Raw genomic sequence first — 25,004 nt, forward strand, 5'->3', positions numbered from 1 at the left:
TGTTTGTCTTGCTATCCCATTTTGAATAGGTGTATTAAAGTTTTTTTTAAGTTTTTTCACGACACATATATGTCACAAATGTTGAATCTCTCATGTATGTGACTTTGAACATGTAATTTTCTATCCAAACCCCCCACAACTTGGATGATGGTATGTTGTGCCTTCATTCCTTGTAGTGCAAGAGTGTATGATGGAAGTAACATTCCCAGCATAGATGAGGAGAGTATGCAAGTGGAGGGGTCGATATTGCAAGGGTTTGAGGTCAGAGAGTGTAAAGGAGGTAGAAACAGGTAATGACAGAAAGACAAGAGGCCATGAATTCTTTGAGAACGAGGTGGACTCATCCTTTTGTGGTGACCTATCTATCAATCTTCTAGTGTATATGGAGTTGTTCTAAGAGATTAACATGGGACCATAGGCTACCTCATACTTGTAGCATCTCCCTACTCATTTGTTGATAAATCACTTATAAGGATGCTCTAGAATATAAATTTTAAGTAACATCATTTCCTTAAGAGTGATATTGCTGTGCTTTTCTTGAATCTTTATATTGATTATGCTAACATCATTTTCTGTTTGTGTAGGTGACCTTTGATGATATTTTGAGAGCATGATGAGTCAAGGGATGAGCGACAAGGAGTTGCATGAGATATTCACACGTATGTCTCCAAATTAGATGGCCTGATTCTGAGATATGGTAGACCAAGAACTATCTCGGATACCATCAAGTCATTTCGTTAGATCTACTTCAGCATGCTCTGATGCTTCAGTTTCTAGTAGAAAAGGTTGATTCTCTAGGACTAGCTCTAGGGGGGCTTGAGATATAGGTGCTACTCCTCGCTCTCATGCAGGTTCAAGAGATGGTGGATCAGGTGGATGTTGTGGAGGCACCGATGGAGTGTCTCCATCTCGTTGTTCTAGTGGAGGCATGTCACCTATGGATTTTTCACACTTGCAAGGATATCTACTCCAGTGATTCCAGCTTTCGCTCACAACTGCCGTAGGTGTGGCACCCCTATGGATGCTACTTTGAGAGATACAACCTCCATGGATACACCAAATGTATAGGAGTCTCTTGGTTATGTCCAGAAGCACGGTCATAGATGAGAGAGGACACACCTTAGACATACCCTAGAGGGGTATGGATACCTCGTAGATGATAGAATAAGAGTCGTCATCATGAATGATGAGGGGAGGAGGGTAATGTCTTGCATGAGAGAGTCGTGACAAGTTTTTTGGCGAGGGCTGAAATTATGAATGGGCTGACTCTTACCCATCCAACCCTCAATCCTCACTAAGAGAACTAAAGAGGGGCACCACCTAGCCAAAGGGAGGATAGGCTAGGACGTCCCTTTTCTCAAAGAGAATCAAAAGAACCAAGACACAACTTCACAAGAGAGAATATATGTACTAGACACCATATTAGAATATGAGAGAGAGAGAGAGAGGAGAGGGAGAAAAGAGGAAAAGAGGTAGAGGAAGCTTGCCATTATGTATTCATGGAATGAGAAGATGAGAAGAGAGGGAGACAAGAGGAGAAGAGATAGAGGAAGCTTGCCATTATGCTACATAATAAAAGAACTCACTCATAGCTTACCTCAAAGAGATGGACTAGCATGAGGGTATTCTAGAGTGCTCTCATGGGCTTGTCATTATCTTTCTCCTCTTTACATCTCCATGGGCTCCTTATATAGCCTCTTTGAGGGACTAGATTAAGCTAATCTTCTTAATTAACATAATCCTAGATGATGTATGGCATCTTTGAAAATATGGAGAATAGTGGATGGGACAAGTCCCCACCTTGATCATCATGCAAGAAGCCAAGGGTGGTGGTAGACAAAATAGAGAAAGGGAGCAAGATTACAAGAGGTGGGTGCCCAAAGCCCATTATTATAATATATTTACAAGAAGGATAGAATGGAAAGTTGATGTGGTGAAAGAGAGAAGGAAATTGCATGTAGTTAGCAGTCTGTGCCTTCATAACTTCAAAGGAATGAAGAATCTGAAAAAAGTTTCTTCTGCAACTTTGTAGACCAGGTTGAAACCAATCGGGTAGCGCAGGAATTTTATTGAAATTCTATTTTCCTTGGGAGTTATTGAGATTATAAAAAATAGCTTCCAAAAGCTACTTTGACTTTAGTTCCCTATGTATATATATATAAATACATATAAGCATGTGATAGAAGGGGTCCATGCTTGTAAGCTTTTGTGTAAGATCCAAATGATACCATGATGTGGATATTCACTTGTGTACTAGGTTGAGGTGTCCTCTAATGAAGGTCATAGATTTCAAATCTTAGTGATGCAGGTGGAATCCACGTGTAGTTGGAGGCTAGTCCTTTGAAAATTCTATGCACTCACTCAACTCCTAGGTGTTATCCATTTTCATCTTCACTAAGATAACCATTCCTTTTACCCTTTACATTGACATTCCTTCTAAGAAGTTGTTCCCCCCATTTGCTAGAGTTATCATAATCGAGAAGCAATGCAGCATACCTAGTGCTTGAAGAGTAAACCCAAAGTGATATGGTAAGGCTCTTGATAGGGGTTTTGGCCAAATTTGTTGGTAGAAATTTGGTTTGTAAAAAACCCAAATCATCAGCATAATGTCTTGGACCATTCGAAGGACATACCTGAGGGGAGCAAGGACTACATAATAGTATCCTTGCATGAGGAGTTTTCGATACCCATCATGGCAGAGAGGTTTTCCATTGGGTGGATGATGGAGTGCATGTATGTGTATATGTCATACACAGACAATCAGTAGGCACTCAAGAGTGGCATCTCAAAGCCTCACTGGATAGATGCAAATGACTGGCAAAGACTCAGGGAGGAGGCTACAAATTCTCTAAGACATTGGTGATAGTAGTGGGAGATGAGGATACGACTAGAGGCAGAGCTGGTCCATCATCTTGGGAGTGGTGGCCACAGGACTTATCTAGAGGACTTTGTAAGTTTTTATTTTCTTCTTCTCGCTTTCTTATTTGCAATATCACTTGTAGTGACAATTGTGTTTCTAATAGTTATATTCTATTTTCTTTGTCGCACTCCATTACAAACCACGATCCCACCGGCCTGGAGACTCGATATGCAAAGACACACAGTCTCACTACATTGATTGATAGACTATATGCATGCGATGGCCCAATAAGTCAATCATCTTTCTTGTCCATAGTTACTATTTTTATTAAAATGCATTATGTATGGTGGACTAATGTGTAATTTTTTATTTTGCAGAGTTTGTTCGATGCTCCTTTGCGTCGAGACGAGATTTTAGATGGCAAGGATCTATAGCTTGTGCTTGGATTTGTGGAACACACATCCTTCTTTTTTTTTTTGGTCTTGTGATTTATGTAGGCATCTTCTATGTATTATGTTGTTATCATACTTTTTATCTTGCCGTAATTCCATGAGTTTTCATAAGTCTTGTCAATTCAAGTACATTTTGCACTCATATGGACGACCATTGCACACTTAACATGTAATCCATTTACAAAATATAAATACAACACATAGTGCTATATGTGGTATGGCAACTTGCTTCCTTGGAACAAAAAAAAAACTTTGTAACTGTCACAAATTTACTGCATTGCTATTGGCATTGCAATACACATCCCAAAAATTTGCTATTTGCATTCGTATTTGCATTGCTATTAGCATCACAAAACTGATAAAATTGCGATGCTAATAGCGACACAAATATTGATGCAAATAGTGACAGTTTTATGGAGACCCTAATACTGATGAGTTTAATGAGAATGGGAGCAATTTTTTAAATAAAAATTTTATCACTTTGAATGTTAGTATGAGGTTTGTATCTTATAGTGTACACTATATATTTCAAATCATAAATTTCACTAAAGATCACTTACTTAAAATAAATTTACCTAAACACCAAATTTTATGCACATTTCCATTAGCAAAGTATTCTCATTTCCATTCATGTTTGTATTCATAGTGCCATTGTGATTTATTGCTCTTGCTATGTACTATGTTGTGCCATAAATATTGTTAACCAAGATTTCTTGTAAGGTCACAAGGAAATCATGGTGTGATACTTTTGGACACCAAGGCTTATAGATTATATATACATTAAATGCATAGATTGCATCCACAAATCCCCAAAATGTTTTATGCCACCATTTGTAATAAGCCATGCTTTCTTCAACTCAATATGATGCAACAAGATACATTTGATCAAAGATATCAAAATGTGGCTAACTATCATTGTATTCTTTCAATGTTTCATGACATCGAACAATAGCTTGAGTGTTTTCAATTTGTTGTGTACAACTTACATTATCCATATCCCAAAAATTACATGCAATAAATACTAGTTTAGCATCATGCCAACAAGCAAACGTCCTAGTTTTTCTACATAATGCAGAGCATGATTTATCACATGTTATTAACTTATCAAGTGATGCATGATCCTGAGGCCACACTATTGAGTTCTTTGCAAACTAATATGAATGAAGTTGCAATATTCATTGTCTACAAATATTTATTTTTTGATGTCATATGATAAAGTTGCAATATTCATTATGTACATATACATTACATTGCTATCATTTAAAGAAAAATTTGAGGGTTCAATTATTCACATTTATCTCAATTTTTTTGTCTCTCATAATACTTGATATATACATCTCAGTTGCAAATATGTGGACCGATTCTTGAAGAACCATGGCCTATATTGTCCCTTCCCAACATAGGACATGGCTTTTGATGATAGATAACTATGTTAGATTTATTCTAGGGATGGAAAATGCCATAGTGAAGGGAGAGGGAGCTATGGAACAATCATTTTATGAAGGTAGGGGATTCTTCAAGGTTGTGGTATTTAATAGAAAGGAGATAGTGCAATCATAGCCCAAGGGGTGTACTTTTGGGGCCTTGATTTGTATATCTTATGTCATGGAAGCTAGTGGAGCTCAATAGAGGCTATATCAAGAAGAAATGCCTTGTGTGGGTGGAAATACCTTACTTCCCAACTTATGGATGAAATATACTACCAGATATTGCTAATGATCTCAAAAAAATGCAATGTATTCCTTCATTGGTAAGTCCATTTTGGAAAAGGTTCTATATGCTATGGGACATAGCTAAGGAGAAGCCAAAGGAATTGGTTATCAATATCCCATATGTTGGGGAGCTCGGTTCTAAACTATCCTTGAGTAAATTTTTAGTTACCTAATATAGTTGTGGGCCATGTGGAAAATATTCTAAGGAATGCCTCAATGCAAAGGAGAAATAGAAACAATCAAAGAATCAAGTAGGAAAAGCATCATGGTTACTAAATGTTGTCAAAAAGTAGCAAGACCTAAAGAAGAAATCAAAGGTAGCATACAATAATAATCAAGCAAAGGATGATGGATGGCAAACAATTAATATAGACAAAACCATGAACAATGTGGAAAAAATGTCAATCGAGGTTTCAAAGAGTGTGTTGGTAGGGTCCCCCACAAATTGTAAACATGTGGAACAAGGCATTGATCTTGAAGGGGAATCAAGGAAAGGTGAATGCATTTGCAAACATAATCAAATTCCTTTAGAGCAACTACATTCTAAATACCTAGGGATCAATTCAAAAGTAGAAGTGGAAATTGATCAAAATGGGCATGGAACAACTCGGGCAACATACCCCACTAGGTTTAGAGGAGGTAAGGGAATGGGCCAAGCAAGAAAACTGCAAAGCTAGCTTAAGGAGGATGCATGAATTAAGAAAGGAGACAGAGGATTTAATAGGTAAGATGTCAAAATTAACAACATTAACTAAGATGAAGGACACATAAGATAGATGCACAAATGCCTTTGGATTAGATTTGAGATGAAGTGAGAAGGACCCAAGATTTGTTCTTTCTTCAGCATTTGTTACATTTCTTGAATCTCCATTACAAAATCTACAAAGCTTGACCATGATTTTTGTACACCATGTCATGAAGTAGGCCTATCGAACTCCCCCAAAAACATTTCTAAAGAAACACTATTATATTTTTTTGGATCTTGGTTGGTTTCATGCAAAGTATGGAGGACCTTGAGCTGTGATGAGGAGAGAGTTAAATTCATTTTGGTCAATTGACTCCTTAAAGTTGCTAATAACCAAAGAATCCTTTTTTCGCCAATGCATGCCAAGAAAAATGATTGTTCTACAAACCCAAGATGATAAAAATCCACGGTACCAAATTGCATACGTGAATCCTCATGGGAATCTAATATTTGTTGCCATGAGTTATACTCTCATCCACCTCATCACGGAGCACACAAAAACCAGCCTCCATACTTGCCCCTTGCAAATCTTGTGTTTATAATGGTTTTTTGAGAATGGGCACAATGTCACAAGGCATACATCCTCCTTGGGGCATAGGAGCTCCAAGAAGCACACAATAAAAGTATGGTTCCTCTTCATGTCCACTCACCAATCTCCACCATCATGTATTCTTACCCTCACTATAGTCGGCATATAGTGATTCATGTTAGATGCATGCAAAGGGCTTGTACAAAAGTTCACTCAATCAAGGTGGGAGGCATTTTTCTTTGTGAGGTGTCACTTATTGGCCCCTTTACCCAACCAATATTTATAAAGTCTTGTATATTTCTACCAAATAAGAGTTATCTACTTTTTTCTTAGGAAATTTCTTTTGGTCTAGTAGGAAAAGAGAGCTCTTGCTAGCTATCATGAATTTGATTTAGCAAGTTCTCTTTGTGAAAAGCTTGATGTAAAACTCTTGTAGTTGATTAAGTTTTCCCTAGGAGTGTGCAAGGTATTTAAAAATATTTTTCACACAAGGTATATCGTGGATCCATTGGAAATAATGCAGGTAGGAGATGATTAGTTTGAGCATGTTGAAAAGCATTGCCAAGGGTAGCAGCATATGTTGATGGAATATAAGTGGATCATACTATTGTAGACACACCATAAAACTGCTATAAAAATGATTACAAATGAACTTAGAACTAATACATATGGTTATTGATATCACTTTTGATATTCATCCACAGGTTACATAGTGATACATATTCACATCATAGAGATCAAACACGAAATATACTTAAGACTCAATCTAAAATATATTACTAAAGTAAGAGCCAATACAATAGGTAGGGACCGAAACGAGAGCTTTGGAAATGAAAGACACTAATAACTATAAGAATATAAAACCCAAGGAAATATTACCACCAAATCCAACATTTGGAAATAGTTTTGTGTAAGCTCCACTATTAGGGAGTATCCATGATGCCAATCAAAGAAGACTAGTAATAACTTATTAGAGAATTTAGGAATTTCTTAAGTCCCAATTTCAAATAAGTGATAAATGTTTGACCATGTGACTAAATCTCGATCCATATTTGAAAGTGGGATTTGGAAGGGTAGCTTATATAGTATTCAAGATAGACTCCACCTTTTAGTAAGAGAACAAGATTTGACCATATGGTCAAATAATAAAGGTATTGGGGTTTCCCAAAGTGCATGGAAATTTCCAAATTACCATAGTGTTTAGTAGAAAAATACTTAAGAAGGATATGGCATGGAGAAACCTTTGTTGCTTGACCTCTAGGGCTATGTGTATGCTCAAACAACAGCAACAACATAGTTTTGCTCCCTTGCTCTATATAGGCCATTATTTGCATTAGGAAGTTCTCCCCACCCATGTGCCAAGTTATGTAGTTTTTATTGCTTCTATACCCATCACCTCTTTACTACACCACTAGCAGCTCTCTTGGCTTTAAAAACTGCTAATTGCTATCGTGTTTAACATTGTGTAGAATGTGGAACCCACTTGTTTTGAGAATGCAATGGATAATGAGTATTGTGCTCATACTATGGATGAAAAAATAATTGCATTTAAGGATTAGACACATGGGAGTGGGTACCTTTACTTGAAGGAAAGAAAGCTACTATCTTTAAATGGGTTTATAAGGTCAAGTTGGAACTATTGAGCACTATAAGGCATGCCTAGTTGCCAAAGGATATACGTAGAATTCAGATATTGATTATAAGGAGAGTTTTACTCTAGTGGCTAAAATGGCCCTACTAGAAGGGCTATCGTAGTAGTGACTACAACAAAAGGTTGGATCATGTTAGAATATCAAGCTCATATTATTCTCCTGTTAGTATGTATGACCGACATTAGCCTTGTCCAACTGTATTAGCAAGTGTGGGACATCAAATAAGTCGGTGGTCTTAGAACCAAGGGCACGCACTCACGAAAAGGCCCTATTTTTTGCTATGCGATCACTATTCTACAAGTCGGTGAAAAGTTACCGTAGAAATTGCATGGTATGCCTGTGCGGAGAGACATTGGGAGTTACAGAATCATCCTTGTTTCCTATTGATGCAAAATCGTCACTAGGAAGTTACTGTGTGGTCAAATACCACTTTCGTCAGTTTTGCAAATTTTCCCTTATGAGGCTGAAGCTGTGTTTTTTGCAGTGACAGAATTTTTTGCAGTGTTCTGTAATGGCGTCTGATTCTCTTTCACAAATTGTCACTGAAAAGTTTGACAAGAACAACTTCCAAGCATGGAAGTTTAGAATGATGAATTTCCTTATGGGAAAAGGATATTGGGATTTTGTTGTAGGAAATGAAGAAGAACCAGTTCTTCATGATGTTCCCAATCAACAGCAAATGTAGGCATTTAAAGGATGGCATGAGAGAGCCAGAAAAGTTATGTACTGGCTGTCTATCAGTATTTCAGACACTATGATTGTGCATATTCAGGATGCAAGTACGCCAAAGGAGGCATGGGATACTTTGTCAAAAATGTATAGCACAAATATGCAAGCCAGGAAAATGCAGCTCAAGTAAGAGTTGCACAATGTGCAAAGAGAAAGTATGAGCATCAATGACTACCACATGAAGGTAAAGAAGATTGTAGATGCACTTGCTTTCATTGGGTCACCAGTGGAAGATGATGATTTAGTTTATGTGACCTTCAATGGTCTAGGAAAGGATTATGCACAATTCCAAACATCAATTTCCGTCCGTGAAAGATTTTTTGATTTTGAGGAGTTGATTGCTCTTCTAATGTGAGTCCACCAGGTTCTTGTAGGAGCATGGCATAAAGCAACAATATTCATGTAGTCATACCCCACAGCAAAATGGAATTGCAGAAAGAAAAAATAGGCATATTGGAGAGGTATCTTGTGCCATGCTCAATGAAAAAGACCTGCCAGATTTTTACTATGCTGAGCCAGTTGCTACAACAGCCTACATAATGAACAGGACTCCCACTGCAGCAATATATGGCATGACTCCAGAGGAGAGGTATACTGGTAGGAAACCAGATATTTCTCATTTGAAAATTTTTGGTTGCATTGCCTATGTTCATGTACCAGATGAGTTGAGATCCAAGTTGGATCCAAAAGCTGAGAAGTGCATCTTTATTGGTTACTCTCTACAGTAGAAAGGGTATAGATGCTATAACCCTTCTACTCCTAAGTTTACAGTGAGCAGAGATGTTTTTGATGAGATGAGTAGCTGGTATAAACAAATAAATGTGATTGATAATGTAGATGCACAAAATAGTAATGCTCCACAGAATTCACAGCAGCAGTCACAAGATATTAGTGGACCTGGAGTGTCCTCTAGCAGTGGTTCACATTCTTCGCCATGGACAGGCAGATTGAGATCAGGAGAATCTTCTCAAAGCAATGCAGATAGTGGTATGCAGGTATCACGAAAAGGAAAAGAGAAGGTGGATCAGCCCATGTTTGATGTGAATGCATGTCACTCTTATGTGGATGGTGAATCCAGTGGTTTAGAACAGAGCATTGATTATGAGTTGGGTATCCCTTCTATTGTTACACCTAGAGTAAGGAAGACTAGGGATGTTTTGAGAGCACCTGGGAGAGAATCTACTTTGTGCACGTCTACCAGAGCTAGGTATCCTGTGGATAGACTGAAATATGATGGATTTACAGCCATTCACTATGCCTATATGGTCAAAGTGATACAGGAACCAGAACCCACTTCTTTTGAGCAAGCCATGGGAAAAGAAAAATGGGAGAAAGCCATGGATGAAGAAATGGATACCTTGGAAGCAAATGCTACATGGGAATTGGTACCTTTGCCTAAAGATAAGAATGCAATTGGTTGTAAGTGGGTCTATAAGGTGAAGCACAATGCAGATGGTTCTGTGAATAGATACAAGGCAAGATTAGTAGTCAAGGGGTATGCACAAACATATGGCATTGATTATGAAGAAACATTCAATCCGGTTGCAAGGATGGCAACTGTAAGAGCACTCATTGCTATGGCTGCATCAAAGGGATGGTCTTTACATCAGATGGATGTAAAGAATGCCTTCTTACATGGTGATTTGCAAGAAGAGGTCTATATGGAGCAGTCACGAGGTTATGTGCATGCTATTCATCCTAAGTTTGTTTGCAGGTTGAAGAAAGCCTTGTATGGCTTGAAGCAAGCACCTAGAGCATGGTCTGACAAGATAGGACAGTATCTTGTCACTATTGGCTTTCAGATTTCCAAGGTAGATTTCTCACTTTATGTGAGAAAAACAGAGAAAGGTATTATGCTACTTGTCATTTATGTTGATGATTTGATTATGACAGGTGATAGTGATGAAGATATCCTTCATGTGAAAATGCTATTGAAGCAGAAGTTTGAGATGAAGGATTTGGGAGAGTTGCGTTATTTCTTGGGCATTGAGGTGATTAGATCACCAAGTGGGATATGGCTCTTGCAGAGGCAATATGGATTGGACATGCTGTCCAAATACGGGATGACAGGCTGTAAGCCTATTTTAATTCCTTTGGAGTAGAATGTGAATCTGAGCGCATATGCAGGTGAGCTTCTCGAAGACCCTACTATGTACAGACACATAGTAGGAAGTTTGATTTATATGACTATTACTAGGCCAGATTTGAGCTATGTTGTTGGATTGGTAAGTCAGTTTATGCAGGCTCCAACGAAACTGCATTTGGATGCGACTAGACGCATACTCAGGTATGTGAAGTCCACATTGCAGTATGGACTATTTTATGAGATTGGGGTTCAGATACAGTTGCATGGATACACTGATGCTGATTGGGCTGGTAGTATTTCTGATAGACGATCTACCAGTGGATATATGTTCTCTTTTGGGAGTGCCGCAGTCACTTGGAGCAGTAAGAAATAGCCTATAGTTGCCTTGTTGAGCACAGAGGCTGAGTACAGGGGTGCAGCAATGGCTGCATGTGAGGTAGCTTGGTTGCATAAGCTACTTTATGATATGCATCAGATTACAGATGGGCCAGTTGTCATTTCTTGTGGCAACATGAGCAGTATACACTTGGCGAATAGCCCAGTCTATCATGCTAGAACAAAGCACATTGAGGTGCATTATCACTATGTGCGGGAGAGGGTTTTACTAGGTCTTATTGATCTAGTTTATGTACGCACAGAGGATCAGGTAGCTGACATATTCACGAAGGCATTGGGCATAGAGAAGCTGTGCAAGTTTAGAGACCTACTTGGTGTGTAGGAATTGGGATTAAGCTCGAGGGGGAGTGTTGAGATATCGAGCTCCACTCGTGATATGCCAGGGTGTCGATTGTGCATTTATGTCACCGACTTGTTAGTTGTAGATGCGGTTGGTACACCACCCATGAATAATAGCTAGATGACAGCTATCCTTATCTACTCTAGTTCGTGGCTCACTTAGTATGCCACCTTAGTTAGTTGAGTTTTGTTTGAGACCCATATATAGGGTTCTTCTATTTCTCTATACTTGAGTCAATACGCATGTTTGTGTCGATACCTTCATGGTCTACAAATCATCATCTCCATCATCCATAGACTGAAACACAACTTGTCTATGCTCTTTGGAAGGTCATTGAAGTTCTGGATATGTCAGTACTTGATCATGGACTCATTAATGAGCTTGAAGGACTGATCACAGATTTGGAATAAATAATGAACTGCTATATACAAGTAACATACAGTAGGTATGCATCTCTAACATGAGACAAGAGCATTCAAACATGCTCAGAAGCATCATTGAAGCACATGTATATTCCAGGAAGACATATAGACTTGATGTCATGCATTGGAGCTAGAATTATTTGAGATCTGTGAGTTTATGACAGGCTGAAAACTGTCATAAACTGTCATCAATATATACTCATCGGCTTTGAAGAAATACATGCCTTCTGTTAGCTTTAGGGAGATGTATGGTATGGGATATCTATGTTGAAAGTGTTGAGGATTAAAATAAGCATTCAAGGCTCTTAAAAAATGAAATCTAGACCTGGAAATTACTGTAGTGACACTATCTTGGCTGATTGCTAACTGTAAATGCAATCTATGACTTGGATTTGTGAAGACAGAATGTCTATGGTTACCCGAATGCTCATGTATTGAACCTAACACCTCAAGTGAATGTATGACATGATTTGAGGCTGTTTTGGAGCTGGATAGACTAGGTTTTACTGAACATTTACTGACTGCAATCCATGAGTAGGAAGTTTGATACCTATACTTGCTATCTATGCACTGATTTGTGCATGTATCGTTATGTTTGGACTAGTACATGTACTAGCAGCTGTCTATGAAGGTTTGGGACATGTATATGAGTCAGTTTTGGCTTTGAATAAGCTGTTGGTCACCACTACCAGTTTATAGTTTCGAGATTGCATGTATGAACTCTAGCAGTAAGGCTGCATGTTATAGACTTCAATCAACTACATAGCATATGTATTGACAAATGTATCTAGAGGTGGGACCACATGTTTATGGATGTTTTTGAGCAGTAAAAGGGCTGAAATACCCTAGTTTTGACAATAAATTTGTTGCATAAAACTGCCAAAAATAGTCAAGAACTGCAGTGAGTCAGGGACACTTATTGACTTGCAAGTAGTCAAACATAGCATACGACATGGCTAATGTAAAGAGGACTAGCAACATAACCGAGATAGTGGGGGAAAATCTTAACAGTAACTATTATGCCATATGGAAGTTTCTCATGGAGAGCTTCTTAATAGCGAAAGGCTATTGGGAGTTGGTGACTGGAGCAGAAGCTGAACCTGAGCTCCCAGTCTAATCAGAGACGATTACACCAAGCTTGGACAGAAAGAGCTCATAGAGTCTTGCATTGGCTCTCTTTATGTATCTTAGATGCCATGGTAATGCAGATAATGAACTACAACTCTCCTAAGAATGCATGCGACATTTTGGTCAAGTATTATGGCACAACCACAAGTGACAGGAAGATACAGTTGAAGCAAAAGTTCAACAACATGGAGAGAAAGAGTAGGTCTATACAGGATTATGTCACGAAGGTTAAGACCATTGCGGATCAGTTGGCATCTGTTGGTTCATAGGTTGAAGATGAAGACATGGTTGCTATGACTTTGAACGATTTGGGGCCTGAGTATAAGTCTTTTGACACTTATATGTCTGTGCAGGCTGAAATGACTGATTTTAATAAGCTGGTTGCATTGCTTATCCATGAAGAGGTTAAGCTTGGCTTGGCTACAAGATCTAGCAGTTTTAAAAACAAGGATGCAGTTTTCTATTCCAATCAACGCGGCCATGGAAACCATGGTAGAGGCTATGGATCTGGCAGAGGAGGCCAGCAAAATGCATCCTATGGCAATAAAAATTAGTAGGTATCGAATGCAAGAGGCGGTGGAAACTTTAGAGGCATGGGGAGATATAGCCCTAGAGGTAGATGCTCTTGGCAATAGCAGCATCCATTTGACAATTCAAACAAGGATAAGGATTGTCATTACTGTGAGAAGTATGGGAATATTGCCAAGGACTGCTGGAAGAAGCAGGGCAATTAAAAAGGCAATCAACCTGGACATTTTGCTACATCTAGTCAGGTAAATGATACTTTAGGAGATAGATTGTTTGCCATGCACTATGTAAAAGACAGAGTTGCTGAAAAATGCACTGATGATGCAGTTTGGTATATTGATTCAAGGGCATCGAACCACATGAATCCTCACGGTGATTGGTTCACTAATATGGTGGTGGCTGAAAAATATGGCTACATCTGTGCAGGTGATGACACACAACATAGCATTGAGCATAAAGGCAAAGTGTCTCTTGTGGTTCATGATGGCAGAAATAAAAATTTGCATGATGTATTGCATGTTCTGTCGATTACGAAGAACTTACTGTATGTTGGTCAAATGACGGAGCAAAACTTGCAGGTTAGATTCAACAAGCAAGGTTGCTTTATTGAAGAGTTTGGCAATGCATGCAAGTTGATAGCTCGTGGCCCCACAGGAATGGCAGAACATTTACTCTTGATGCTACCTTGCCAAAGCTGAATTCAGCTATGTTTGCCCATGGTTCTGGCACTATCAGAGATTTGAAAATTGGGCACAAGAGAGTGGGGCATGTGAATTTTCAAAGGTTGCAAATTATGCAGAAAAAACAGCTCGTTATAGGTTTACCCAAGTTCCAATATTTAGATATTAGTTATGTATGCGATGCTTGCCAGTTTGGTAAGCAATCAAGGTTGCCATTTGTTAGGCATGTAAGGCAGAGTACACATCCATTGCAGTTAGTGCACTCTCATGTTTGGGGGCCAGCCCATAATGTATCCATGGGAGGCTCGAAGTATTATGTGACATTCATTGATGATTATAGTTGCTGTACTTGGGTTTACAATCTGAAGACAAAGGATGAGGTGTTTGCTATTTTTCAGCAATTAAAAAGTAGGTTGAAAATGAATTTTACTGATATATCTCTTGCTTGAGATCAAATAGCAGTGGGGAGTATGTGTCAAATGAGTTTGACAACTTTTTGGCTGAAAATGACATACGTAGGCAACTTACCTATAGCTACACTCCTCAGCAGAATGGGATACCTGAAAGAAAGAACAAGGTCTTGATGGAAGCTGCTCGTGCCATGATGAATGAGAAGAAGATGCCGCTCTATTATTGGGCTAAGGCTGTTATGATAGCCATGTATATCTTGAATCAGACTCCCACTACAAGTATTCATGAGATGATACCGTTGGAGAAGCTGTATGGCTATAAGATGGATGTAAGTCACATGAAAATCTTTGGTTGTCTTGCTTATGTGCATATTCTTGATGAAAAAAGGAAGAAGCTGGATCCAAAAGTGCATAAGTGTGTTTTCGTTGGATATTCACAGCAAGAAAATAAGGCATACAAATGCTATGATCCCTCTACCAGGGAGACCTTGGTGAGCAGGGATGTTATTTTTTATGAGATAGGTTCTTGGTATGTATCACCGGCCATAGTGCCATCAGATATGCCTTCTACTCATGTATCTACAGTTGATATGCAGCAGAGTAGTGCTATGATAGGACCTAGTAGTCAGATAATATCCCCATGGATAGGGAGATTAAGGAGCTCACCGTCCATTGACACCAGTATGTTAGTGAGGGGGAGATATGATGTCGTGGATAGCAAAGGAAAGAGAAAGTTACTGAGGATGTATCTGGGATGATGACACCTGGTAGAATGACTTCTAGATATGAGTCTGCTGACACTTTAGACAGTGAACTTGGTATTTCGACTTTCTATATGCTGGCACAAGGCAGAGTAGGTACATTTCGCCTCATGAGAGAGGAGAATCGAGCAGTGCACCACAGCCTAGATGCTCACAGAGGGTCAGATACCATGTTGACATGTTGACATATAGTCGCTACACTGCAAAGCATTATGCTTACATGACAAAAGTGATGGAGATCAAAGAACCGGGTACATATGCTGAAGTAGTGGAAGATGAGAATTGGTGTGCAGCCATGGATGAAGAAATAAATGCCTTGGCTGAAAATAAGACATGGGATCTTGTGCCATTGCCTGAAGGAAAAAAGACCATTGGCTGCAAATGGGTCCACAAAATCAAATGCAAGTCGGATGGTAGTGTGGAAAGGTACAAAGCCAGGCTGGTTGCTAAGAGGTATGCCCAATAGTATGGACTTGATTATGAGGAGCCATTCAGCCCTGTTACCAAGACGGCAATCATATGCACTGTGATTGCTTTCGCTACTACTAGAGGCTAGAAATTACAGCAGATGGATGTGAAGAATGCCTTTCTTAATGGTGACTTAGTAGAGGATGTCTATATGCTTCAGCTAGAAGGGTATGTTCACCCTGATTTTCAGCATTATGTATGCAAGCTGTAAAAGGCACTATATGGGCTGAAGCAAGCTTCAAGATCTTGGTATGCTAGGATCAGTAACTGCTTGCAGAGGTTGGAATTTATTGTTGGTAGAGCTGATCACAACCTATTTACAAAGAAGACTGACAGTGGCTTGGTAGTGCTGGTCATATATGTTGATGATTTGATAATCACTGGTAATGATGACTTGGGCATATAGCATGTAATGAAGATGCTGAAATCTAAATTTGACATGAAAGTTCTAGGTGAATTGAAGTATTTTTTGGGTATTGAGGTAATTAAGGCTGAAAATGGTTTATGGCTGATGCAGAAACATTATGTCATGGAAATGTTGAAAAAGTATGGCATGATTGAATGCAAACCATTGGATACACCCCTTGATCAGAATGTCAAGTTGAACATTAGCACTGGAGCTGAAATTCAGGATCTGACTATGTACAGGTAGATGGTTGGAAGTCTGATCTACTTGACCATCACTAGGCCAGATTTGAGTTATGTAGTTGGGCTCATAAGTCACTTTATGTAGAAGCCCAGGAAGCCATATTTAGATGCTGTTAGGCGGATTATGAGATATGTTAAGTCCACTGTAGATTATGGGTTGTTCTATATGAGAGATAAGCCATTGATTTGGTTGGATACACAGATGCGGATTGGGCAAGATGCTCATATGATCGCAGATCTACAAGTGGTTATGATTTTGGCTTTGGAAGTGGCATGATCAATTGGAGCAGTAAGAACCAGCCAACGATTGCATTGTCTAGTACTGAGGCAAAGTACAGGGGTGCTGCATTGGCAGCATGTGAGATTTCATGGTTGTTCAAGCTTATGGCTGATTTGGATATTCAGGTGGATGCTTTAATGACCTTATTATGTGACAATCTTAGTAGTGTACTCCTGGCAACGAATCCAGTATACCATGCCAGGACAAAACACATAGAGATACACTACCATTTTATCAGAGAGATGGTTCTTGCAGGGAGAGTAGATCTTATGCATGTGAAGACTCATGAATGGGTTGTAGATATCTTTACCAAGTCTTTGGGTAAAGATAAGTTTAGTAGTTTTAGACAGCTACTTGGAGTTCATCAGATGATTTGAGCTTGAGGGGGAGTGTTAGAATATCAAGCTCATATTATTCTCCTATTAGTATGTATGACCGACATTAGCCTTGTCCAGCTATATAGCAAGTGTGGGACATTAAATAAGTCGGTGGTCTTAGACCCAGTGTGATGGTCCTATAGATCTTAGTACTATTGTATACACTTATGCTATGTGTGTGGTTATGAGATATTGAATGGAAGAAGAAGAGAGCATGCTTGCTCTTCACTCTGTCTCTGCCTCTCTCAATCTCGACAGATCATCCATCAAATGGATGTTCAGAATGCCTTCTTGTAGGGGGAGTTGCAGGAGAAAGTTTATGTCAAGAAGCCACTTGTTTATATGGATGAGAATCATCTAGATTATGTATGCAAGCTTCGTAAGGCCTTTTATGGTTTGAAGTAAGTAGCCAAGGCCTGGCATGATAAGATTGTAGAATACCTTGTTAGCCTTGGATTTTGCAAAGAAGAGGTTGATCACTCACTTTATGCATATGAGAGTGATGTGGTATTATGGTTATTATTATCTATGTAGATAATTCGATCATTGTGGATGATAGTAAGATGGAGATTGACCATGTGAAGGATCTTCTCAAGAATGAATGAGAGATATAGGATTTGGAAGAGTTACACTATTTTCTCTAGATACATATGAATTTTAGGAATTTAGAGGATATATGGTTATCATAGAGACAATGTGCATTAGATTTGTTGAAGAAGTATGGTATGGATGATTGCAAGACTTTTTCTATACCTTTGGATATTAATAGTAAGCTTAATGTACATAGGGGTGACTTGATTGAGGATGTCACTATGTATGAGAGGATTTTGGTTAGCCTTATCTATTTGATGATCACTAGATCAAACCTAATCTACACAATTTGTTAGGAGAGTTAGTTTATGGAACCTCCACAGAAGCCACATTTGGATGGAGTGGGGTGTACATTGCACTATGCTAAGTACACATTGGATTATGCATTACTCTATGGTATAGACATACCATTGGCCTTGCATGGTTAGACAATGCAAATTGGGAAAGTAATATTTCACATAGGAGGTCTAACAATGGTTTCATATTTTCCTTTGGTAGTGCTATTGTTACTTGGAGCCATAAGAAATAGTTGATAGTTAGCTTGTCTACTATAGATGTAGAGTACAGAGGTATTGTAATTATAGCACGTGAGGTAGCTTGGTTATGCAAGCTACTTGGTGATATGGGGATTTAGGTGGACAACAAGGTTATCATCTACTGTAATAACCTTCATAGCATTCAATTGTTTAGGAACCTAGTGTATCACATGTATATTGAGGACATAGAGGTCCATTACCCTTTTGTTTAAGGGCATGTTTTGATAGGCAATATTGACTTGGTTTATGTGAGCACAAAGGATCAAGTTGCTAGCATTTTCACCAAGGCCTTGGGAGCTAAGAAGCTTCAATGCTTCAAGACTATGCTTGGATTTTACAAGCTCATGCGGAGCTCAAGGGAGAGTACTAAAATAGTGAGCTCTATATGAGCTAGCATCCACTAGGCATCTTGGTGATGTGGCAATATATTATTCACTAGCATGTTAGGTAACCAATATGATGATAGGTGAGTGATTCTATAGCTAGACTATACCCATGTATTCCACCGTCCTTTGTTATGGCATATTCATTGGTGTAACGTGTCCAACTGTTCCCTTTCAGGACACATCTTAGCAGTCCAGTGGAAAGAGAGTCTAGAAAGCTCCACCCGGCACTCCCGTGGAATGTTACGGGGTTTGTGATCTAGGACTTTCTGCGTCTGCCACATAGCAGAAGTAATCCGGCCGTTTCCACTTAGGACTGACCTGAATCAGGGTTTCCCCTAATGGCCATTTCCTAAATGGCAACTAGCGTAAAACCCCAAGCAAACTATTTTGCGTAGAAACGCCAGGGACGAAGTGGATTCATGCTGCACTTAGTTCAAGGAGAATGGGAAATGAGAGGGATGCAAGGCTCGAGCTCTCTCCCATAAGGCATAGTCCCATTCCGTTCCCCTAAAACTGCATAAACCAGGATTATTGAAACCTAGATTCTAGATCACTGCCCTTGCTATTCATTTCCTTTGAGAAGATCTCCTTTCTGTCCATTATGATTGAGAAAAGTTCACGGCCAACTGGGACCACCCATCCGTAGGATGGACCCATGGCCACATCCACCACACTTTCCTCAAGGTTTCTTTAGTTGTCTAATTACCTACCACATTTAGTTGGACATGCATCAAGCAGCTTCCTTAGTTAGCCCGCCGTTAGACACCGGTTCCTTCACGTAATCTTAGCACTTGACATAGAAAAAAAGTGTCAAACAAGTTCCTTTTCAACAGATAATTGTATTTATCTTTGGAATAAATTCATAAAGTCCAACCCATAGGCTTATCCATAATCTGTCCGAAGGCTATCCAGCAATCCACAGGGATTACTAATCCAAGATTCCGCTCGTAGACTAGTATACGGGCCTCAAGATCCAATATCAAGTCACATTGGCCTCTTGTGCAGGGACCGGAAGGCGAGGGATTTACGGCCAGAGCCCCCCCTGGCACCCAAGCGTCCTCCTGCTCTAAGTAGTGCCCAAAAGAGAGATCTCACGTGGGGTTTTGGTCCACGTTCCTAACGCGGCTAACAACCCCCTTGGCAGGCAGACAGTCGGGGTTAACTGAGGCTGCCTCTCCCTTCAGGCCTTCAACTTGAAGCATTAGATATCTTTTCATCCTTTAGTTCCTTGAGCAAAAAAATCAAACAGTGCTCTCTAAACTGTTACAAGCACAATCATTTTCAGTAGTCATTATTTGGCCAACTGCTAAGGAGGGAATCCTTCTCTCCGAATGCATCTAGCCTTTGATCTGGGATCAATTGCAACTTGGCAAGATCCCCAAGGTTTTTTTTGTTCTCCCTTTTGTCCTTGGGTTAAGGCTGTACCCTATTAACCCAACTTAACCAATACCTTAGGTTTTATTAACAGTAAATCATCACGACCATATCGCTCCAAATTATTGATTGGTCCTTTGCTTCTAAACAAATACCCAATTCCCTTATCTTGGCAATTTTTCCCAAGAAAGATGATATAACAGGATGACTACTCATCCTCTTGCAAGTTAAACTTGCGCAAGAATATGCCAATCTCATTCCGAGGAATTGGCCATTCTCTTGTGATCAAACCACAAGATCATGTGACATTGCAACTTGTTACACAAGTGTCGCATATATTCCATGGGATTATTTCACCAATCGAACGACGTCTTCTGGTCAGAGAATCATGATTAGATAAGAAGTAGGGTTTAGGGTGTCTTCATATCCAACCCATTCTGGATTGCATTAGGCTGAAAATGTTCGGTCCTAGGGGTTCCAACTCAATCCAAGTTTCAACATTTTGATTGAGTGGTCCTTAGGGTAGAAACCCTAGATCGTTTCTTACAACCGCGTCCAATTGTCCCTACATTCCGTGAATGTGGGTAGGACCTTAGGGTATGAGAGTTTTGACTTGGCAACAAGTGCGACTAGGTCAAGTCCGTGAATGTGGGTAGGACCTTAGGGTATGAGAGTTTCGACTTGGCAACAAGTGCGACTAGGTCAAGTCCGTGAATGTGGGTAGGACCTTAGGGTATGAGAGTTTCGGCTTGGCAACAAGTGCGACTAGGTCAAGTCATTAACGTCCTAAACCCTAGCTAGCACTTGGGGTATATTGTATCGATTTAACCATCCTATGCGAATCCTTTGGGCTTTAGGTGTTTTAGGTAATTCCAGTTTACTTGTCTTACGATAATGATGGGCCATTCCTAAAGATGTTGTCTTGATCAAAAGGGGAAAAAACTAGTTGCATTACGATACAATTCTAGTAAGCACACAATTCATTACCTCTCCATATGATTAGATTCCTAAACCCTAACTTTTCTTGTTAAGACCAAAGTGCATGTTAAATTTCGGCATAACTTCCATTGATCCTGCTAGGACATGCATTCACAATTCATGCCACTAAGATTTTAAGATTTTTCGCTTAAATGCAACATGCAGCCTTTCCCTAACTACATCTCTGATGGAAATTATTCGTACGATGAATGTGCATTATGTAGCCTTTCCTAACTACTACGCAGTTAAATGAGATTTATGCCAATTGAAGCTAGAGTTAACCTACTTCATGTAGCCCCTAGAATCTTTTCAATGCCTTGCAATTTCCTATGGTTGATAATGACTTTTTTAAATGAATCATTACGAAGAAGATTTATATGAAATTGCGACATGCGATTTAATCTTTCCATGCATAATCAAAGGTGTACTACAAGAATTTTGACTTTGTAATGGTAGTCATTAGTTGTTCTAGATTCGTTACTTTGCAATGCACAAAGGCAACTTGCTAAAAATGCTTCAACACCTTATGTTATTTTTCGTTCATTCCTTTGAAAGTACAAATGACATATCTTGAATCATGCGTTACTTCTAGCAAATTTAAAATAGCCAATTTATTTCAATTGCATCTAACTAGGTGGATTTGACAAGCATAAGTGCATCCTAATTCCATGAAATAACAATGCATAGCTGCAATACTTCTATGTAAATCAAAATTAGGAAGAAAACCTAGACTTGTGGGCTCGGTGAAATATCCACATGAATATTAGGAGATGATCCTCCTGTAGGTGCGCCTTGTGACTTTTTAGGGGCCATCATGATTTCGACTTCTGTTTTGCCTTCGCAGTCTACAAATTACTCGCCTTGGTATGCAGCTTTAAGATCTTTGGCCGTCTCCCTTGTATGCGGAAATTCCCTTTGAAGTATGGCTCCTTGAGAGAAGTACCGACTTGCAGAATTCAACTTTGGAAGGCCTTAGGGTTTGGAGTTTGGGCCTTCTTTCTTTTGGAAAAAGAGGGGGGTTCATGGAAGGGTTCTTGTGAAGGCCTAGCAGAAACGAAGGCCTATGAACTTTAGCTTTCTCTCCTTCAAAGCCCGGGATGGGCTGATTGAATGATTGGTGGGAAGGCCCTTATAGGCTTCCCCTTCTTCTCTTCAAAGCCAGAGATGGGCTGATTGAGTGATTGGTGGGAACGGGACTTTAAACCCGGGCTAGGAAATGGGCTTGTGGTGGATCCAATGGGAAGGGCTTTATTCTTATTTTCTTCAGAATCTCGGGGCTTATTGTGGAAAGGTGTTTAAGGAACCCTCTTCTTCTCTACAAGACCCGGGGCCTAGAGGGCTTATGGGAGATTTGATAGGAAGGCCTTATAGGCTTCCTCTTCAAAGCCCGAGGGGAAAAATTGGGCTTTTGGAAGATCTAGTGGGAAGGGGGGCTTAGAGATCCCCTTAGAAGGATTTTAATGAAGCTTCTAAGAAGGTTCTAGGTTGTGTGGAAGGGGGCGATGTTACTGACTTGGAAAAGAGGGGGAGATGATAATGTCGTGGGAAGAGGGATGGTGGTGCTGACGTTGAGGAGGAGATTCCCTTGTCAGGAGATGGCGGCATTTGCCGCTTTGGCGGATCTGGCGGCAGCCATCAAGCCACAGGCGGTGGCGTATTCAGCTGGCGGCTCCCTCTCCTCCTCATGGTGCAGCATAGCGACTAGTCGCTCCTCTCTTCCTTCCTCTATGCAGCCTCTTAGCTTCCTCCACACATGTCAACAAAAGCAGCTGCCAGCCTCCCGCAATCTGATGCAGCCTCTTCCTCATTTCACCCTTCTTACCCCCCCTCAACAAAGGGGGTTCTTATAGTCCAAGGGGAGCAGAGGGGACCTCCCCACGTGGCCCATTGCATGGCTCTCTCCCCCCACCTCCTCATGCTACCCTTACTAGCCCATCCCCCTCCCTCAGCCACGCATCATCTAGGGAAGATAAATTAAAAAAATTGCAATAATTCCACCTTAATCCCCTTAACCTCCTCCCAAGAGGGAGTTTTCCCGCAGCTATGCGGGTTTGAATCCCCGACCTTATTTTTCCAAGGCGGAGTGTCTCCATTTCTCGCATGCTATTATAGATTAGCTACCGGCACTGGTGATAATCTTTGCACAAGTTTACGGTGAGAGTGGGAGGTTGGTTTAGTAATATTTTCAAATGGGAATATTACAATTGTGCCCCCTCTTCTTTCTTTAGTGGGTTCATACTTAGTGACCACATGTACATACATTGTATTACTTTCATATTAGTATTTTATCATGTTGTAGACTTAGTTCTTTTGTGAAACAAGAAAAAGAAGAACATATCAACCCTATCTCTCTTTATGCTTAAGTCTCCATTGTCTTTGCATATGTGCTCTTGAGTACTTTATCTCACTTTCCTCTTGTCTACTTTCATATTAGAGCCCCAAATTGGATGATGTACTAAGTGATGTAAGATAGTTAAATGCATCTCCCTTCATAATGGCTTTTCTTATCTTATGTATATGAGTCTTCATAGTCAAGCTTCCCAAAGAAAATAATAAAAAAAGGGATATAAACTACAAAGGTTGAAAAATGTGAGGGAGAGTTGTGCATGTACATTAGTAGTATAATGTGAGGTTTTATAGTATGGGATGGATAATTTTATAATGGTTTGAGTAGAGAAAATAAAGAGACACATATCTACTTCTTACAATATGTTATCATCTCCCAAAAGAAAATAAGTTTACTTTGGAGATATATTCATGGCGAAAAATGCTTTGCACATTAGTTGATCAGAGTCTAAAATCTCAACTGTTGTAGATGTGATCTTTGTTACGAATTCTTTCATGTATAAATATATTGTTACCTTTTTTTCTTTTGGTGGCCCAAAGATTTTTTGTGCATGTACCGTTTACGAGGCTAAAAATATTAAAATAAGTTTAGATATTATATTTTAAAATTGAGAAAATGACAGATATCATAGTTAATTTAATAATACACTAGGAAAAGTAAGATGCATAAAGAGAGACAAATATAAGAGACAGAAGAAAGGAATTTGGATATATGTACCATATGGAAGAGTTTTTTGAGTGTTTTCTTAAAAGACTCAAAGATATACATGTCCAAGCTTGGCCCCATCTCCTCCTTTCACTTTCAAATATCTTAGTTCAAGTAGTTGACAAGTTTGAATTTTTTATAAAAGTTGTCATCATATCTCTTTGTCCTCATGTTGACTCTCTAGTCATACCACCTCATACGCTACCATAGTAGTGCTTCTCTACTCAGCCTTTGTACTTGATAAAGGAACTATATGTTGCTTTTTGTTGCTCTATATAACTATTGCAATACCAAGAAAAAAATTGAATCTCTTAGTAGACCTTTTTTTTGGCATGCTGCAATAGCCCAATATGCATGTATGTATCCAAACACATGTATATCCTTACTTGCATCATAAAAAATTTCATAGTGCAAGGTAGACTTCATATACCTCAATATACATCTAACAACATCCAAATGAGTCTTCCTAGGCATTTGCATAAACTAATTGACAAGGCTAATAGCATAACTTAAAATAAGCCTTTTGATAGTCATGTCTTGTAACTAAGAGTCCTTACTATCCTCCTAAACATAGTAGGGTCTTCTATCTCATGTCTAACCTCAATAATCAACTTTACATTTTGCTCCAATGGCACTCAAAGAGGCTTACATGTTGTCATACTATACTTGGACAACATATACAAGCCGTACTACCTTTGGGATAGCCATATACCATCATCACATCTAATCACCATAATACCAAGAATGTACTTGAGCTCACCAAATCCTTCATCTCAAATTTCTTTTTTTAAAAATCCTTAACTTCAGCAATCCCACTATCATTGTCAACTGTACTAATCAAGTCATTCATATAGATGACTATGCTGACCAAATGTGGATATCCC

The sequence above is a fragment of the Lygodium microphyllum genome, unplaced genomic scaffold (assembly GCF_053477565.2).
Source record: "Lygodium microphyllum isolate KBCC unplaced genomic scaffold, Lygodium_microphyllum_v1.1.10 scaffold_33, whole genome shotgun sequence".
NCBI lineage: Eukaryota > Viridiplantae > Streptophyta > Polypodiopsida > Schizaeales > Lygodiaceae > Lygodium > Lygodium microphyllum.